General features: G+C 37.1%; 1 pseudogene across 1 annotated transcript; it reads left to right on the top strand.

Annotated features, from left to right (window-relative positions):
- Window positions 1-246: 246 nt before the first annotated feature.
- Window positions 247-2864, top strand: LOC145167579 (low affinity inorganic phosphate transporter 1 pseudogene; annotated as a pseudogene). Its single transcript, XR_013741251.1, has 2 exons — window positions 247-371; window positions 921-2864. The product of XR_013741251.1 is annotated as a low affinity inorganic phosphate transporter 1 pseudogene (transcript).
- Window positions 2865-16261: the final 13397 nt, after the last annotated feature.

Raw genomic sequence — 16261 nt, 5'->3', positions numbered from 1 at the left:
AAATAAATAAGTACAACTATTATTTTTCGGTTTCGGTTTTAAAAAAATAATATTTGATCATGCTTATTCGATCGGGAACCAGTGTTGTATACCCTAATATTTTACTAATATTTTACTGATCAAATATAGCAAGCTGGAGGCGTTGACCTGATAGATGATTAGATAATTAGATAGAGCGATGTGCAAGCGCTGACCTGAGCGAGCAATCGAGAGCATATGCTTATATGCTTCCACTGATTCTGTGTTGTTCATCTTTAAATAGCCCATGACTTCAATACCTCTTCTCATCTCCTTTTCTTCCTTCAAGGCTTCAAATTCATTCCCTTCCTAAAAACATCATTGCAGAGCAAGTGAACAACCCTCTTCAGAAGGTATACATATAAACTAATATATGCTCCTCTAAACATTTAACCAAATTTCTTCAATTTTCTTTATTTTTTAAATATCGGTGCTTCATATTTTATTAATATATAGTACAAGGTAAAATAGTCCAAGATGAAGCTTTTTAGTTTTTATCTTGCATATACTTGGTAATCAGCCTGAAAATCCATAGAGTAAGATGTCATTAAGTTATCTTAATACACTTAACTCACTCCTGTTTTTTTCTAAATGCATGCATGAATTTTAGTAAGAACCAAACAAAAGAGTACTAAAGTTCGTTGGCCAATCAATTCTGTCATCATTCGTGACAACCGGCAAGTATTTTTAATATCATTTAATAGCTTAATCAGAATTTCTTCATATATTTGGATTATTATATGATTTTTCAACGACAATAATGCAAATATTAATTCACCTTAGATAGTTCTACTAGAAAGACTATTTATAATTTATAGTTATTATACTTTTTTATATTATCCGATATCTTATTATATCATTTTTTTAAATTAACATTTTCTTTTTATATACTTGCGCCTCAGGTGTAGTTTTGGAAGAAAAGAGTAGCCATGCCTCGCGAGCAACTGCAAGTGCTCAATGCACTTGATACCGCGAAGACCCAGTTATACCATTTTACGGCAATTGTGATCGCCGGAATGGGTTTCTTCACAGATGCATACGATCTCTTTGCAATTTCCCTGGTCACCAAACTGCTTGGCCGTATCTACTACCACAGAGAGGGTGCACTGAAGCCCGGAACTCTACCCCCTGGTGTGAACTCTTCGGTCACAGCCGTTGCTCTTGTTGGAACCTTAGCCGGTCAACTCTTCTTCGGGTGGCTTGGTGACAAAATGGGCCGGAAAAAAGTCTACGGTATGACTTTGGCTGTGATGGTTATATGCTCCCTCGCTTCGGGGCTCTCGTTTGGGAGGGAACGGAGATCTGTGATGGCTGTCCTTTGTTTCTTTAGATTCTGGCTTGGGTTTGGTATCGGTGGTGATTATCCTCTCTCTGCAACGATTATGTCGGAATACGCTAACAAGAAGACACGTGGTGCCTTTATCGCTGCGGTTTTCGCCATGCAAGGGTTTGGGATTTTGGCTAGTGGGATTGTTGCATTAGTAGTGTCGGCTGCTTTTGACCATGCATTTAGTGCTCCTTCGTATGCGACAAACGCTTTATTGTCAACTCCGGTACAAGCCGACTACGTCTGGCGTATCATACTCATGTTTGGTGCTATTCCGGCAGGGTTGACTTATTACTGGCGTATGAAGATGCCAGAAACTGCACGTTACACCGCTCTGGTTGCAAAAAACGCTAAACAAGCAGCATCAGATATGGCTCGAGTTTTGCAAGTTGACATTGAAGCCGAAGAACAGAAGGTAGAGACAATTACACAGGATAAAAGAAACTCATTCGGATTGTTTTCAAAAGCATTCCTCCGTCGCCATGGACTCCACTTGCTCGGAACCACCAGTACTTGGTTCTTACTTGACATCGCTTTCTACTCACAAAATCTCTTCCAAAAAGACGTCTTCACAGCCATCGGATGGATCCCTCCGGCAGCAACAATGAACGCCATTGGAGAGGTTTTCAGGGTGGCTAGAGCTCAAACTCTTATTGCACTTTGCAGTACTGTTCCTGGATACTGGTTCACAGTTGCATTTATCGATATCATCGGTCGTTTCGCAATCCAACTCATGGGATTCTTCTTTATGACGGTTTTCATGTTCGCTCTCGCCATTCCTTACCACCATTGGACCTTACATGACAACCGTATCGGCTTCATCATCATCTACTCTTTGACGTTTTTCTTTGCTAACTTTGGCCCTAATGCTACTACTTTCGTCGTTCCTGCCGAAATCTTTCCGGCTAGGCTCAGGTCCACTTGCCACGGTATCTCTGCAGCCGCAGGTAAAGCAGGCGCGATAGTTGGTGCTTATGGATTTCTATACGCTTCTCAGAGCTCCGACCCTAAGAAGACCGACGCCGGTTACCCACCAGGTATTGGAATCAAGAACTCGCTCATCGTTCTTGGTGTAATCAACTTTTTAGGGATGTTGTTCACGTTTTTAGTCCCTGAACCAAATGGGAAATCGCTCGAAGAACTGTCTGGTGAGAATGAGGAAGATGACGAGGTTCAGCAGACTACATCTAACCGAACGGTTCCTGTTTGATTTGGAACTCTACACAACTACGACGGGCTTTCAAGAAACTGATTTACTTTTGTTGGATACGCATGTTTGCTTTATGAACCCTGAAAAGATTCAAAAAGGGTAACTAAGGATACCATCATGTTGTGTTTGAATGTCGTCAGAAGTTTTAGCCTTTGAGTCTGCCGACTTATTTGTTTGTTTCCTGTGCAATTCTTGTATTATAAAATTGTAACAAATTCATAAAGTTGTAAGAATTTGGTTTTGAACATACAATGAAAATTGTAGTTCAGATTGCAACTAAAAAAGTTTGAATATATTCGTTTTCTCTTACTAGTACCTTATTTATTTATTTTTTAAATAACCAAACCCTAATTTAAATGTTTTTGTTATAGGTCAAGCTACAAGGAAATGAGCAATTAGTGGCGACAAAAGTCGCCAGTAAAGGGTCGATATGTCGCCGTTAAAGCTAATAGCGGCGACACGTCGCCGGTAAGAGTCGTTGCTACTGCTTCGTCGCTATTGATCACATTGTCGCCGTTAATGCACCTGTCACCGGTAATACTTCCTGTCGCCGCTAAAGACAATGTCGCCGGTAATACTCATGTCCCCGGTAATAGTGTCGACGGTAATAACGTTTTTCATTTTTTTTATATTAGCGATTTTGTGTATAAATAATTCAAAATATTGTTATAATTAATTCTATACCAAAAATTACATAACAAAATCAAATTAAATACCAAATGTTGTTATAATTAATTTAATACCAAAACAAAACAACCAAAAGTTTGACAATTCTAACAAGTAACAAAGTAACAATTCTTACAAGTAACAAAGTGTGACAACAAGTATAACATACAAATAAGAGAAAACTGCAATAAAGTACTTACATATTGACCTCATAATCAATTTAGTCCTTATATATTTTTTTATTCAATTAAGTGTCAAATACCGGTAATCGTATTCAATTTAACCCTTTGACCCGGTCAATAGGTCATCCAACTTTCGAAAATTACAATTTTGGCCCAGATTTCAAATTTTATTACAAATTTGGTCCAAAATTTACACTTTTGGCCCAAATTTTAAATTTTGTTACAAATTTGATCCAAACTTTACCCTTTTTGCCCAAATTTTAGAATTTTATTATGAATTCATCCTAACTTTAGTTTTTTTACAACTTTTTTTCTCAAAATTTTGTTTCTAATGTGTTTTTTCTTTATAAAATCATATTTATACAAAAAAAAACATATTTTCACATAAAAATCTTATATTTTCTATATAAAAAAAGTTTTAAAAAGTTTTTTGTATATGAAATATCTACTTATAAAAATAAGTATTTATTAAGTATATAAATATATACAAATCCGTTTTTATAAAAGAATGTATATTTTTTTTTATAAAATCGTGTTTGTTTACATTTCTTTTATAAAAACGTGTTTGAATAATTTTTTATATAATATGTGTTTGTATACATTGTATAAAATCATGTTTGTATACATTTTATAAAAACGTGTTTGAATAATTTTTTATATAATACGTTTTTGTATACATTTTATAAAATCGTGTTTGTATACATTTTATAAAAACGTGTTTGAATATTTTTTTTATATAATACGTGTTTGTATACATTTTATAAAATCGTGTTTGTATACATTTTATAAAATCGTGTTTGAATAATTTTTTGTATAATACGTGTTTGTATACATTTTATAAAATCGTGTTTGTATACATTTTATAAAATCGTGTTTGAATAATTTTTTGTATAATACGTGTTTGTATACATTTTATAAAATCGTGTTTGTATACATTTTATAAAAATGTGTTTGAATATTTTTTTTATATAATACGTGTTTGTATACATTTATAATAAAATAGGTGTTTGCATACATTTTTTTGTAAAATACGTGTTTGTATACATTTTTTTATAAAAACGGATTTGTATATATATATATATATATATATATATATATATATATATACACTTAATAAATACCTATTTTTATAAGTAGATATTTCATATACAAAAAAGTTTTTAAAAAAAGTTTTTATATAGAAAATATAATATTTTTATGTGAAAATATGTTTTTTTTGTATAAATATCATTTTATAAAGAAAAAACATATTAGAAACAAATTTTTGAGAAAAAAAAGTTATAAAAAAACTAAAGTTAGGATGAATTCATAATAAAATTCTAAAATTTGGGCAAACAGGGTAAAGTTTGGACCAAATTTGTAACAAAATTTAAAATATGTGCCAAAAGTGTAAATTTTGGACCAAATTTGTAATAAATTTTGAAATCTGGGCCAAAAATGTAATTTTCGAAAGTTGGATGACCTGTTGACCGGGTCAAGGGATTAAATTGAATACGATTACCGGTATTTGAGACTTAATTGAATAAAAAAAATATATAAGGACTAAATCGATTATGAGGCCAATATGTAAGGACTTTATTGTAGTTTTCCCTACAAATAAAGCTCCTCCCTACATATCATCATCTTCGTTCCCATCATTTCCTCCTTGATTATTCTGTGATTGAAAAAACGAATAAAGCTCCTCCAACATGACGGGTCGTTGAGCAAAGCCCGAAGATTTTCCAACTACATAATAAATAACAACATATATAAATTATAAGTTAAATTATCAAACATAAACAAAAACTACCAAAGTACCTTACTATTTCTTGCACTTAAATACAAGATATACCAAAAGTACATTGTTATTTATTGCACTTGGGACGAAAACACAATTACCAAATCCACATGCATTTTATGACGCCAAAGTACATTGCTATTTTTAAAATAAGACAAAAAACCAAAGTACATTGTTATTTCTTGCACATGGGACAAAAACTCAAATACCAAAGCTTTTAGCAAATACTCACCACAAAAGCAAAATGACCAAATCAACATACATTTTATGATGCCAAACTACATTTCTATTTTTAAACTAAGCCAAATAACCAAAGTACATTGCTATTTCTTGCACTTGGGACAAAAACCCAATTACCAAAGCTTTTAGCAAATAATCACCATAAAACCAAAATGACCAAATCAACATGCATTTTATCGCTATTTTTAAATAATCTTGCTTTACCTGTGATGGTTGTGATGATTGTGGTGGTGGTTGCGACGGCTGTGAAATCGGTGGGAGAGCAGAAGTTTTATGGCTGATGCCTCTTATATGGTCACGTCGCTCTCCTAGTACTTTCTCAAAAGCGGCTCTTTCTTGAGCGGGTGTTAACTCACTTTCATCTTGGGTTTGTTCTAAGAGCTCTTCGGCTAACCGATTCTGTAATTCCCAAAAGTGAGTAACAATTAAGTATAAATAAACATTTAATTATATGATAAAATTATAATTAAATACTTACATATTGTCGTTCCGCCTCAGCAGTAACAAATACACCATCACCTCTATAATAACTGAATAAAAACGGTATTTAATTTATAATAACTAAATAAAAATAGTAAATAAAAATTTATAATAAGACTTACGGTCCTGCTCGTGATGACCAGCACCTGTACCACCTGGGAGAGGTGGGTCCTCAGCTCCATCACCCCCGTGTCCACGGCCCATAACAGCAGCCATGGTATACACAAACAAAAGCGTAGAAATAGTAAAATTGTACTTTTATAGCATCTTACTATATATATATATATATATATATATATATATATATATATATATATATATATATATATATATATATATATATATAAGATGCTATAAAAGTACAATGTTATAAAAAAAACTATTTGCCACTTTACGAGTTTTCTTCCCACAAAAAGCATTTGCCAAAACACAACATTTGTGGACGTTTGAGATAACAAGTTGCTTATTTCAATCAACATATACTTTCACTAGTATAATGTTGCTTTATAATGTAGTAAAATAAATATACAATAATTAACAAGTTGCTTATTTCAATCAACATATACAACAATTAAGGTTAAGTCTTTGTAACACCAAAAATTATTAATGTTCAAAATAAATAGAAGTAAATATAACCTGTGGCGGTGGAAATCAAAGAAATAATGTAGTGGTGGCGGTAGTCCCGCTGTAGCTAGCAGCGAAGGTGCGAGATAGTCAGTCCCATATAGATCTATACACAATAGTCACGCTCTCCCTCCAAGAGATTATGGTTATAAGTCGTAGTCCTCCACTCACGAATCCAGTGGAGTGTTACCAAGGACATGTCTCAGAACTTAGCCTAACAAATTTACAAGTAATAATGTTGAAAATCCTGTTTATGTTTTGTATTAATCTTTTCTACAAAATATCGCATTTTATGACAAGATTCACAAGTTCTTTGCTTCAGTTTTGAAAACTGTTTCTACGAGTTGATTTCTTAAGCAATTGATAAAACCGTTTTCTGTGTTAAAAGTATATTGAAAATATAATTATTTTAAACAAAATAATATACTTGAGTACAAGTTTCCTTGTACTTTTGCTTGTATCCTCCCCCTGAAAACATGAAAAACTCGGAAAAAACGTAGGGGTATGAACTCACCGTTTGACGTAGGATCTGGGTGAATGATCGGTTACGAATGCTAAGTGCTAACCAGTGTTTCGTACGCAAGTGGATCCTATTAACATGTGATGACACATATACGTATTAGAATTAGAGTGTTTCATGACTAAACATGACGGGGAAACCACCCTAAGGACTTGGAAATGCTTGTCGGGACCCTATATGATCATACGACGGAGATGTACGGTCAAAAGAGTGTGTGTGCGGCCAGGGTGTGTGGTCAGGATGTGTGTGCGGTCGTACATGGGAGTGTGCGACCGTACAGTGTGTGTGTGCGGCCATACACAGGGGTGTGCGGCCGTACACTCTTCATTCATGCTCAAAATGTCGATTTTCAGGTGTTTCAAGGCCAATACCAAGTCCAACTAGCAAATGAAGGCCAAACTCTCACCTTAGAGAGTGTTTAAGGTGTGTACGGCCACCTTATGAAGGTGTGCGGCCGTACACCTTCAAGTGATGAAGAACACGAAGAACACTATGAGTTTTAGGCTTAGATTCAAGTGTCTTACCAATAGAAAAAGCTGAATGATGAAGTTGTTCACGTTTTTGAGGCCTTTAGAGTGTTCTTGGACGAAGTTTTTAGAGAGAGAAAGTTGTGAGAAAAAGTAGAGTGCAGCCAAAAGGAAAGGAATGAGTGAAGGGGTCCCCTTATATATATAAGGGTGAGTGTGCGGCTGGAGGGTGGGTGTGCGGCCGCACACCCATGTGTACGGCCGTACACACCTCCCAAGAGGGTGTATGGCCCGGTTTAGCCTCTATACGACTTGTTGGCTCATTCCTACTCTCGTTCCCTGCTGTACTTAAGCTTAGAACACTTAAACGAACCCTCAAACAGTGCCAGAAGTCAACAAAAACATGTTTAACTTTGATCAAATTGACTAAGTGTGCTAGATAAAAGTTTCTGGTTGTCACATCATCCCCCCGTTAAAGGGAATTTCGTCCCGAAATTCAAGAATAAGAATATAATTCAAGGTTTTAGAAGAGATGGAGTTTACTTAAGGTTTTTAGGACTCTCGTCTAACTCGAGGTTGTCGAGAGGAAATCGCAAGTGTCTCATTAAACAGACACTTCTTTTGGTTCGACACGAGGAAGACGGGTTGAGCGTTGCTAAGCGCTCGAGGTAATTGGAGTTTGTACGCTACGGGACCGATCCTAGCAAGGATCTCGGATGGTCTAACGTATCTTGGATTTAGCTTTCTACGCTTTCCGAAGCGTATCAGGCCTTTCCAGGGTGAAACCTATAAGAAGGACACGTTCACTAATCTGGGACTCTAATGGTTTTTGTCTATTATTGGCGTAGCCCCTTTCATATGATCTCTTTCAGTCGTCTCTCAGACTGTTTTCAGGACTTGAGGGGTACTACTAATGCGAGGGTCCAGATGTTTTGAAACTACAAACTCTCGATGGAATGGTTCTCACTAGATCTTGGCGTATACAAGTCATGTATGATCACCACTGACTCTAATGTATACACTAGGCTACCATAATTTACTTATTAGGACATCAACATTTTAAGAGTACGTCGTGATTAGATTTGATCGGGAAAGAAATCACGATTATGAACAATTATTGAGGTTTTCGGAAATGTACCAAAACACAACAGGTTTCTTTGATGCTTCCTCATTCCCTGAGGTTAGACTCCTCCTGTCTCCTTATTGTTCTTCTCTGTCGGGCAGTCTCTTTTGAGATGTCCCATTTTGCCACATACGCATCACACTTGAACTATGCTAGCATCGGTAGTGGAAGGGACATGTTGAGTCGGGGTTTTCGCGAAGCGAGCTTCCTTGCCATCCTTAGCCCTTGGACAATTTATTTTGAAATGTCTTACACTACCACAGAGGTAACAGGTTGGACTAGCCCCAACATTGGCATTCAGAGTGACGAACTGGACTAGGGTCCTACACTTGCTGGAGGTGTGCCCCTTCCTGTTGCATCTGGTGCAATGCAGCACTCGACATACTCCATAATGATGGTAGTTGCACTTGCTGCAATGCGGGAGATTTCCCAAGTAGGGTGTGGTTGGGGTTGGAACAGTAGTGCTGACTGGGGTATTGATTGTCCCCATTTGTTGCCTTTCAGTAGGTCCTTGGGTTGAACAGCTTCCTTCGAACTTTCGCTTCAGGATGTTAGGTTGGGGATCAAGGGTATCCTTTCCAGTAGGTACTTGTTGTTGAGGTTGGTTAATGCCAAAGTTTGGAATGTCATTAACACTTCCGACCACATTGGTGTTGTTAGCGTTGAGGACAGATAGGGCGGCTGCTACGGCTGCTGTGACAGTAGCTTGGAACGTAGCTGAATCCATCTGAAGCATTGGTGTCTTACCGGAGGGTTGGTTACATTTCTTTGGAGGCATGATCTACTACATTTCAAGAAAAGAAATTTGTGAGCAACAATGGTTGGCCCTGGATATATCCTAATTGTTTATCTATGTAATGAGATTTCCCGTTTTGCTGTCTGACACTCATTGATTCGACCCACATCCCCATGATGTGGTCCTAGCAAGAATAGAAAAGATTTTGAACACAACAAAGTTCAAATAAATTTACGAACTCCTGGTTGCTCAGCTCATCGGGCTGGCTGAGTAGCTTTCCCCTTTTCTCCGGCCCCAGATGATATAGGGGGGGGGGGTTAGCTATAAGAGTAGCTCCGTAAATTAAGTCGATACGGGATTTAAATTTGACGCTCGGGAGAAGTCCTTGGATTGTCTTTGGGAAAGACATCAGGAAAGTTGCAGACTTCGGAGGCGCTCTCGAGGTCTTTAACTTTTTGTGTTCCATCATCAACATGAGTCAGGAATGCATAGCATTCCTTCTACAGATGCTCCTAGGTTTGACGCAGGAAATGGTATGAAGATTTAGAAAAAATCTTATCACTGAGACCAGTGAGGATTTCGTCGAAGGGGAGGTTGGGACGAATCGCTTCCTCGAAGCATAGGACATCAGCATGATTTGAGGCTTACCATTTCTTGCTGATTAGGACATCGAAGCTTTTATGGAAACTGATATGAAATTGATGGGGAAAAAGAATAATTGCCTAAGTATATCTTATGATTCACGTTTTGAGGACAAAACAATGATATAACTTTGTTAAAGTTGCTCGATTTGAATGCTATCGCTCTACGGTATACTTGTGACAATGATAATCTTTAACTGAAATATGCTAATTGTCACCATTGTCGATATCAAGATTACACAGAGTTTGGAAAATTTGACCTGGGAGTAGGTCCACTACATACCAACAGAGGAACAATTTGACAACATAAAGAACTAGCGAATCGGTACTTGCAAGACAAGAATGTCTACAGAGAAAGGAACTACTTAGAACATAATTAGGAAAGCTATTCTTTAAACCAAAAGGAAGGACAAGTAGAATATTTTCTACGGGTGACGGGCACTCTTCGGACGGAACCTTAGGTTAGTCAGTTGGCGCTCCATGTCAAGCAGGCGACTCTCGTATACTGATTGGCGTGCTCGGAGCTCTACGACCTCAGCTCGAGTTGCAGCTAGCTCTCGCTGCTGGGCTTCGTAGTCTCTCAAAATCCTCCCATTAGCAACCTCGAGACTGCGAATACGGTTTGTGTTGGCATCCAAGTCTGCCTCGAGTTCCATAATTCGATGGATGGCCGCCACGTTCATTTCGACATTGCGGGCCACTCGGCGGACCATGATTGGAAGGGCTCTATCTGCGGAGCCTCCTCCGTCCACATTGTAGAAGCGGCGATCCCCATTATACGGGCGGGGTTGGCCTTGCTCGTGACTCCACCTATCCAGGCTTCTGACCCACATAGGCGTTGGGCCTTCGAGTACAAGCTGAGGGTTGGGATTTGGTATTGGGGCCACTGGGGGTAAGTTCTCGACTTCTGGTTCCGAGTCAGTCTCTCCAGGAAATGGTTCGGCAATGCCATCGTCAAAAGGGATTTCATGGTTTCCTTCTGGCTCTGGTTCGATCCATCCATCATCTCCTTGGTTAGGAAAGTAAGGGTCACCAGGAAGATGGAATCCAACCATGCTATCTACGCGAGGTGAGGGTAAAGGAATAGTTAATAGGTATCAGATCTATTAATACTTCCAATGTATTATAGCCACATAATTGGTTTTTTTTTTGAAGAATTGATTCTTGGGTAAGTTTCAGGCTAGGTTGTTATAGCGTCCTAAAGTACTCCTATAGTATTTTAATCTTCATGTTTGGTTCTATAACTTTTCTGGTATCTAGGTAAGTTTTAGGCTTGCTGCAACAACACAGTCACTCCCAAGCACATGTTGGTCATGTCTCGAATGAATATAGTTGATCAGGCTATATTGACCCTAGACATGATTACATAACTGCCCAGGTTTAACCGCGATGTCCAACACCCAAATACTTTTTATTTTGTTTTACTTATGACACGGATTCTGGTACTCGGGTATACTTGTATACTTTGCTATAAAAATACTTATATTTTCGAAAGTATACTTTTAGTTTAGAGCACTTAGGCCCCTTAATGTTTATAGTTGTATACCATGTAAGGTTCGGTATACTTAGTTCACTATAAACAATAGCTCTGATACCAATCTGTCACACCCCAAACCGGAACGGCGGAAACGTTCGGGGGTGGAGGACGTCATGCGTAGTATCACAACAATTGTATATAGCAAGCATAGTAAACACAACCAGACATTGAATACATATATGAAAAAGGTTTACATTGTTGAATACATAGTTTTGTTCAAAAGAAAAATAGAAAGACGTGACTCTAACGCTCCGTCTTCTGCAAAACTCTTGAGAGTACCTGTCTACTAACTTCCTGAGAATACAAGCAGTTTTGAATTATATCAGCATAAAGCTGGTGAGTTCATAAGCATATAGTTTTGGTGGAAAAATGTTTCTTTGATCCTTTTAGGAAAGCGTTCCTTAAGAAAATCCCATATTTTCTTATAAAAAAAAAACGTGTTTGAAACCCATTCCTTCCATGACTTCCAAATCCATACAAGATATGTACAATCCAAGGACTCGTGGAAGGAATATATGAATATCCATTGATTACATGTTGAACAATTTGATTTTGAATAGTCGGGTTATCCCGGGAAAATCCTATATTTTCCCTAAAGGTTGATGATTGATTATCCGTACGCGAGTATCTACCATACTCGGAAAGCAGTTTTCTTTCAAAAAAAACCCTGGTTACACCCAGAGAGGTATATTAGCCTTATTACGTAAATAAAACTAGATACAAATAGGAAGTGAACTAGAACCTAAGGGCGTTACTGATGCCCTCTAGTAATCAAATCGGTTATTACTTTGAGGTTAGTTCACTTATTTCATTATTACATAAGTAAATTCTTGCTACCTAAGTTGTGAGTGCCATAAACGTACTTAGACTGGATAAGGCACGTAACGGGGCCAGTATCTTTTTATGAATTTGTCACCCCTGAACCTAACGGTCCCGCTGTAGCTAGCAGCAAAGGTGCCAGATAGTCAGTCCTATATAGATCTATACACAATAGTCACGCTCTCCCTCCAAGAGATTATGGTTATAAGTCGTAGTCCTCCACTCACGAATCCGATGGAGTGTTACCAAGGACATGTCTCAGAACTTAGCCTAACAAATTTACAAGTACTAATGTTGAAAATCCTATTTATGTTTTGTATTAATCTTTTCTACAAAATATCGCATTTTATGACAAGATTCACAAGTTCTTTGCTTCAGTTTTGAAAACTGTTTCTACGAGTTGATTTCTTAAGCAATTGATAAAACCGTTTTCTGTGTTAAAAGTATATTGAACATATAATTATTTTAAACAAAATAATATACTTGAGTACAAGTTTCCTTGTACTTTTGCTTGTATCCCCCCCTGAAAACATGAAAAACTCGGAAAAACGTAGGGGTATGAACTCACCGTTTGACGTAGGATCTGGGTGAATGATCGGTTACGAATGCTGAGTGCTAACCAGTGTTTCGTACGCAAGTGGATCCTATTAACATGTGATGACACATATACGTATTAAAATTAGAGTGTTTCATGACTAAACATGACGGGGAAACCACCTTAAGGACTTGGAAATGCTTGTCGGGACCCTATATGATCAAACGATGGAGATGTACGGTCAAAAGAGTGTGTGTGCGGCCAGGGTGTGTGGTCAGGATGTGTGTACGGTCGTACATGGGAGTGTGCGACCGTATAGTGTGTGTGCGCGGCCGTACACAGAGGTGTGCGGCCGTACACTCTTCATTCATGCTCAAAATGTCGATTTTCAGGTGTTTCAAGGCCAATACCAAGTCCAACTAGAAAATGAAGGCCAAACTCTCACCTTGGAGAGTGTTTAAGGTGTGTACGGCCACCTTATGAAGGTGTGCGGCCGTAAACCTTCAAGTGATGAAGAACACGAAGAACACTATGAGTTTTAGGCTTAGATTCAAGTGTCTTACCAATAGAACAAGCTGAATGATAAAGTAGTTCACGTTTTTTAGGCCTTTAGAGTGTTCTTGGACGAAGTTTTTAGAGAGAGAAAGTTGTGAGAGAAAGTAGAGTGCAGCCAAAAGGAAAGGAATGAGTGAAGGGGTCCCCTTATATATATAAGGGTGAGTGTGCGGCTGGAGGGTGGGTGTGCGGCCGCACACCCATGTGTACGGCCGTACACACCTCCTAAGAGGGTGTATGGCCCGGTTTAGCCTCTATACGACTTGTTGGCTCATTCCTACTCTCGTTCCCTGATGTACTTAAGCTTAGAACACTTAAACGAACCCTCAAACAGTGCCAGAAGTCAACAAAAACATGTTTAACTTTGATCAAATTGACTAAGTGTGCGAGATAAAAGTTCCGGGTTGTCACAAACCAGACGGCGGAAACGTCCGGGGGCTTGATGTGACTTTCAACATTGTAGTATCATTACAGTGAATATAATTGAAACATAACATCATCATCATCACACATGTAATATAACAACATTCATTGTTTACATCGAGTATTGTATTTGAATATTACATGCCAAAATAGTAAGAGTATGATGAAACAAAATATAACACAATATCCATTAGTTTGTTTCGTTCATCCTGCTTCAACAGTTTGCTGAGAATACAAGTTATTTTGAAAAGGTCAACATAAAAATGTTGGTGAGTTTATAAGCATGTTTGTGACAATGATTTGTATAACTTTGAAACCACCAGAAAATAGTATCCAAGGTCCGTCGCACATGTTAATGGGTCAATGAGGCCCAATAAACATGTAAATAGTATACAGAACCTCTCACGCATAAAAATGGGCCACTAAGGCCCAATAACCTAGAAAATGATCAAATTAATCCGTTTGTTAGTTTATCGTTGATTTTGGTTCAAGTATTCATTAAAATAGCATAAAAGCCCACTTTTGTAAAAATGACATTCTTGGCCCAATAAGCCAAAAATTTACAATTAAGGCCCAATTTTTGTAAGAATAACACTTTAGTCTCCATTTTGTTCAAAACTTGTGTTGATGACTAGTTTGTGGTAAAAATAACATTTTAAACCCATTTTGTTTTCAAAAATATCATTTTTGGCTTGATTTTTGTGAAAATACACATTTTTCTGGTTTTGGGCTTTTCTGACCTAGTTGTTGGAAAATTCGTAGAAATTCATCGTAAGTCGAAATTTGGATCCGTAAATTCTGGAAGTTTGGAAATTTTATCTACTTTGTTCACAATTTTTCTCATAATTTTCGATGGCCTCAAACTAGTGTGAAATTACTCACCTTCACAGGATGGTCCGAAATTATTTCAAATATGATAGGCAGTTTTGTAAAATTCACCAAAAATTGTAGAAAAATCGTATGAAAACGTGAGAGTAGTCATTTTAAATGTATAAATCTGAACTTTATCCATGTAAAACAGTTTTGAAAAATATTTCCATTAAGAGGGTCAAAACAGCTCGATATTGGGCTAAAACTTTCCTGTCAAAAGCTGATTTTTGAGTATAAGTTATAGATCTTTGAGCACAACACTCATTTTTGCTATTTTAAGTGTATAATTCCCAGATCTACAAGTTTATATGTAATATATGTGATAAAACATACTTTTCTCAAGGTTCTTATGAAGATCCAAGTAATAAACTTCAAGTTCTTAACATATTTTTAGATTAATGAAGAAATCAACACATAATCACCAAATAATTCATGGAAAACACACATAATCATGCATATACACATAGATCTACACAAAGTAACTTGTATCCTCCCCAAAATCATATGAAAACCGAAAACAAGGGGTATGAACTCACTTTGGTTTGTTGTTCTTGGTTAGATGAAGAGTTTGAAGAAGATTTTCGGCCCTAGATGTTTCCTTGAGGAGATTTTTGAAGTCTATAAAGTTCAAGAACGTAGATCATGAGATGATGTGGGTTAAGAAGAGATTTTTGATGGAATCTTGAAGTTAAAGCATAGATCCAAGTAAATACTTACCAAAAATGATGATTTTGATGAAGATCCTCTTGCAACCAAACACCAAAACTCGAAAATTTAGAGGAATAGAGAGGAGTTCTTGAGAGAGTCTTGAAAGTGTTTCAAATGAAGTGTGTGTGTGTGTGTTTGTGATTCTCGGCCAAGAAGAAAAAAAGGAAGAGGGGAAAGAAAGAATGCATGGAAAATGAGTTCATGCCTTGTTATTTGATGTGTAATAGGCTTGGATAACCACTAAACAAAAATGAGGTGGCTTACTCTCATTTATCCCCCTAGTTTCTTTCCTTTTTTTTTTCATATGGGCCGAAAATTGGGTCAAATGAAATGAATAAAAATGATTATGGGCTCCTTTTTCTTGGTTTGCTCGAATTTGAGGGGCTTGTTAACATTTTTCGGCCCATTGGGCTCTTGAGGTGGTTCATGGCCCATTATGGTATAAAGGAAATGGGTTTATGGTCCATTAGAGTTAATTAATTTATTTATGGCCCAACAAGGCCCAAAATATTAAGTTTTATGAATGTGGGACCATTTAGAGCCCAATTAGGGTTCCTAGGCCCAAGGTAGTCAAGTTGAAAGCTTATTGGTCCATTAGGCCCAATAAGAGAATCCTAGTCCATAACAAACTTGGACCGGGATTTTTAGGGTTTACAATCCATATGAGATGTATTGTATTAGGTTTTGACTTTAAATCAAGAGTTTTGAATTCAAACGAATGGTTTTGATTAAGCATAGAGTATGACATTCACTTAGAGTACAAGCCTTACAATAGATGATGTTTTCATGAGAATAGAATTTCC

The sequence above is a fragment of the Lactuca virosa genome, chromosome 3 (genome assembly GCF_052849685.1).
Source record: "Lactuca virosa cultivar CGN04683 chromosome 3, Lactuca_virosa_CGN04683_v6, whole genome shotgun sequence".
NCBI classification, from domain to species: domain Eukaryota; kingdom Viridiplantae; phylum Streptophyta; class Magnoliopsida; order Asterales; family Asteraceae; genus Lactuca; species Lactuca virosa.
The sequence above is the reverse complement of the archived record's forward strand: the minus strand, read 5'-3'. Positions and strand labels throughout refer to the sequence as shown.